Genomic DNA, 4885 nt, shown 5'->3' with positions numbered 1-4885 from the left:
CCAAATCAATGAAGAAACCTCCTACTGATCCTTTGCTGGCCCCGGAGATTCCTCCTTTACTTATAACTCACTGCTATACTTTTTTAATGATAAATTTATTGCCATAAACACCTACTAGTTAATTCATTCAAGTTCATGTTTTATTACTTAATAAAGTCTTTAAATCAATGAAAAACCTCCTTTATCAGTCAGAAACACACAACGGAAGGATGTACGCACCCCTCTTATCAGTTACATACATATATTTACGGTTGGGGCGGGACCGGATACACCCCTCTTATCAGTTACATACATATATTTATGGTTGGGGCGGGACCGGATACACCCCTCTTATCAGTTACATACATATATTTATGGTTGGGGCGGGACCGGATACACCCCTCTTATCAGTTACATACATATATTTACGGTTGGGGCGGGACCGGATACACCTCTCTCATCAGATACATACACACATCCGGTATGGGGGCGGGACCGGAAGAAGCTGTCAAAATTAGTTTGATGGAATGTCATGTATATTTCTCTCTGATAGGAGGAGAGAGGAGAGGGACGAGAAAGCACAAGACTACCGGAAAGGGGAGAAGTTGAGTTAGTAACATGCAATAATGGGATGAGGTTGCATACAGAGGGAGAGAAAGTAGAGGAGAGAGGAGCTCAGTGCATCATGGGAAATCCCCCGGCAGTCTAGGCCTATAGCAGCATAACTAAGGGATGGTTCAGGACTCACGTGAGCCAGCAACACATTTTTATCTCAATGCGTCATAACTGACACTTTCAGACAGCGTGAAAAAGCGTAAGGATTTTACGCTAAAGGTACCCTTCAGCATCCGTATGAAACGCCTCCGTTTTCTACGTTGCAGCAACACAAGGGAGGCTAACCCTACCTGTTAGCACATCGGCCGTGTTAGAATAAAGTCAGTGACTTAGGTTTAGGTACTAACATTTCTGATGGTTGTGGTAAGGGTAGAGGCTTCGGGGGGCTGTCAACACCTTTATCACGAAGGTATCTAGCTAGCTAGCTTGCTTGACTTGCTTGAATTCTCGCACCCACAGCGTCTCACACAGACGTCTCACACAGTAATTGGACGCTAAAGGTACCCTTTAGTGTCAAATAACTACGCTTTGTTACTCTTTCTCAAATTGTCGGTATATGATGCCCTGAGATGAGAACGGGCTTGAGCCAGCCCTAACTATAAGCTTTATCAAAGAGGAAAGTCTTAAGCCTACTCTTAAATGTGGAGATGGTGTCTGCCTCCTGAACCCAAACTGGAACCTGGTTCCACAGGAGAGGAGCTTGATAGCTGAACACAGGGCCGTTAAATAAGAGAGTTATGACACGCTTTGATCTCGCCGCTACGCGGTCACATGGTTCATGTAGCTCTCCATAGTTCCAAACAACTCAGCACTGTCAATCAGTTTGAATGGGTTTAGGCGGGACGGACACCAGCAGCAGCTATATTTACAGCAATTATCGGTAAATATTAAGAAAATATGACACTGATTACTGAGTTGACACTAACATTAAATACATATATACATATAACATTTGTTCTGGAGAGTGGCGGAGACACAGATTTAATCTTTTGTGTTTAATTTTGGAAGGAAAAGGGGCTGTTCCCATAATGTAATGTTACACATTTACAGCAGCGACTTAATTTGCAGCAATTTTCAGTAAATATTAATGCATAATGTGCATTGATTATGATGTTGACTACACTTATAGTTAGTGTATTCTATCCTGGGAGTGATGGACTGACAGCATTCACAGTGTGGTCTGTTGAAATGTAACTAGAGAGATGGTTACTGAATGAATTAACTACATTCCTAAATACGATCCATAACATTACTGTTAACTGGGGATTCATTTCAGTATGGCTAATGTACCCTTTCACCCTTCCCCAAACAGAGGTTAAACTATTAACCAGGACACAGACACATTCTGACTGATCAGCCCACACCATCTGCTTCCTGGGAGAAACCTTGCTGATGCTGTAGCTCTACCTTGTGTCTGGCTGCTGTGCTTTCTTTTTTGATGATATGCCTTACAAAAACTTTGTATTTTGTCTAATAACATGTCCATTTTTAACTTACTGTATACTGTGTATATTGACAAATTGTATTTTGATGCTTTGGAAACACTGTTCTTGAAACCTTCATGCCAATAAAGCCCTTTAAATTTAATTAAATTTTTAAATGTTTAATATTGCAGGGAAGGGGCTCCCATAAGGTATAATACATTACAGATCACAAGATCGCTGATGTAATTGCTGACGTAATCTGCACTCTGCGCATGCGTTGGCGTCTGTAGCCACCTGTCGGAAGCTCCGTCTTAAACCGAACTCTTATCCAGTTTTAATCCACTCTTTTTCGTTACATTTTTTATATGCTTTTTATTTAACTTAAGTTTTTAACTTAAGTTTTACGTGGGTTAAGAATTTTAGTCATCCGCCATGGATTTTAAGCTAGATGACCGTAAAAACGCGATCAACACTACTGATCGCAACAAACCTCCGGTGACTATACTATCCGAGATAACTCTGCCCCATGAGGACTGCTCACTCCTTAAGAAAGCGAACAAGAAGATTGCTGACCTTATGGAAGACATCCGATGACTTTCAGAGGAACTCAAAGAGAAAGATTCCCTGCTGACTGGCTTTCTGGATGTGGTTCAGTACAAGCCAAACAGATTGTTTCTCTTAGCGCAACCACTAACATCCAGGATACCGTGTTTTGGGACCCCTCTAGCCTTCCCAGGCTTTCATCCTGCTCGACTCCGAAGCATCAGTCAACCTGGGCTGAAGTGGTGGTCCGTGGCTGCAAGAGAGGCTCGGATGGGGCTGCCTCTCCTCCACACATCGGCCTCTCCAACCGCTATGCAGCCTTGTCTAACGACACTCCGTACCATCAAGCGGATGCACCTGCGGCTTCGAGTCTCCCTGATACGGAGCTCTTTCGCCGGACAGTGCCTGCCGACACTGTTGCATCTCCTCCACCGGCTACATCTCCTGCACTGGGCCGCGAGTCTCGAGTCTCCCTGATACGGAGCTCTTTCGCCGGACAGTGCCTGCCGACACTGTTGCATCTCCTCCACCGGCTACATCTCCTGCACTGGGCCGCGGTCTGCCGCTGGGCCTGATCGGTGGCCGTCATCCTGGTCAAAAACCTCCGCTTCCCGATGTAGGATCCTGAAGGAGGCTGTGCTCAGACGCTCCGGAGGCCGTTTCTAACTTGCACCGTCGGGTAGCCCTTCTCTCAGGTCTGTTACTGCTACTCCAACAAAACACTCAGCAGCTCACACACTCCATCCTCAGTCCGCACGCAGTGTTGAAGCAGATTCTGCTCAGTCCTGCTCTGGAACCCCACAACCAGCATCTCCTCGTCCACTTTTCTCCCCAACCACACTAATAATTGGTGACTCCATAACCAGAAACATCTGTTTCTTTAACGCTACCACTCACTGCTTCCCCGGTGCCACCACGGCTGACATTTTAAAAAAACTCCAGGACCTGATGCCGTCGCTCCCATCCTCCATCACAAGAGTGATAGTCCATATCGGAACAAATGACACAGCTCTTCAGCAGTCTGAGCTGACAAAATCAGATTTTAACCGTCTTTTTAACTTTTTAAAGCAGTGTGGAAAGTCCGTTTTTATCACTGGTCGCATTCCCACAGTTGGTCACGGTGCTGGCCGCTTCAGTAGACTCCTTGGCCTCCACGACTGGCTCCAGTCCGCCTGCAGGGCTCATTGTGTGTGTTATGTGGATAATTTTAATATTTTCTGGCAAAGAATGTCTCTTTTTAAGACAGACGGACTTCACCCAAACAAACGGGGCTCATAAATGTTAGCTGCGCACATACACCATGTGGTGCGGTCCACACATGACTTACGTGAATGACTAATCGTTCATGCAGCACACCTGGACATGCCATCGGTGTGATGGAAAAAATCCAGTCTCCAAGTCAATTACCTCGGTCTGAAGGATTTATTAATTAACTACAATAACATGGTTAAGGATGCGAGAACGCACTATTTTTCTGAACTCATTACTACACATAAACACAATCCCAGGTTTCTGTTTAAGACTGTGGATCAGCTGGTAAACCCAATCCCTCCTTGTGCCAAAGCTGGAAATAATGATGACTGTGAATTGTTTTTATCTTATTTTACCAATAAGGTGGTGTCAATCAGAGCCTCTATTACCCCCGCGGCCTCTTACTCAGAGGTTCCTCACCAGCAACAAGAGAGTTTTAACCAGTTTTATCTCATCGACTTGTCTGAGCTTTTAAAAACAGTATCTAGCAGTATTTAACAACTTTAACTGGTATTTAGCGAGAGCAGCAAAACACACTACCAACACACAAGCACCGGAAATGGAAATGAGTCAACACGCTTACCGCAGTACGTCAGCATGTCACTTCTGAATTACAGGTACAACTGTAATTATTCTCAATAAAAGTGGCCATGATTATTTTTGTAATATTTGTATCATGTATTATTAAATATTGATAACATTAAAGTTCAATAATCCATTTTTAAAGAAAGTCGTAAAGAAATTCTCCTCAGCTGAAAGAGTGGGGACAGACAGTCCACTCCAGGACATGTGCTTCACAATAAAATGTGATCAATACAACACAGTGAGATTCAGTACATAAAAGAAAGAAATAAATCAACATAAATCAGACAACCATAAAACCCTGTCTGATTAAAAGCTTTGAATAGCAGAGTAAAATAATTGACAGAATTTCGTAGTAACAGAGGCAATGCATTCCACAGCTTGAAATGATCGATGCCCTCTGGTTTTATAATGATTGTGGGGAACCACTAACAGCCTCAGGTGCAACAGGTGGGAGTGTGAAGCTTTATAGAGTCAGAGATGTGTCCGTG

The 4885-nt window shown here is 43.8% G+C and overlaps 1 long non-coding RNA gene across 1 annotated transcript in view; it reads left to right on the top strand.

The window, feature by feature from the left end:
* The window catches only part of LOC123980259, a 6500-nt gene extending 4362 nt beyond the window's left edge, over positions 1-2138 (top strand). The window contains exon 3 of the long non-coding RNA XR_006827444.1: positions 1907-2138. This is a non-coding gene — a long non-coding RNA (uncharacterized LOC123980259). The remainder of the gene's footprint in view (positions 1-1906) is intronic.
* The last annotated feature ends 2747 nt before the right edge of the window (positions 2139-4885 follow it).

This window comes from Micropterus dolomieu, linkage group LG12 (assembly GCF_021292245.1).
Source record: "Micropterus dolomieu isolate WLL.071019.BEF.003 ecotype Adirondacks linkage group LG12, ASM2129224v1, whole genome shotgun sequence".
NCBI lineage: Eukaryota > Metazoa > Chordata > Actinopteri > Centrarchiformes > Centrarchidae > Micropterus > Micropterus dolomieu.
Note: the sequence above shows the minus strand (reverse complement) of the source record. Positions and strands in the feature narration are given on the sequence as shown.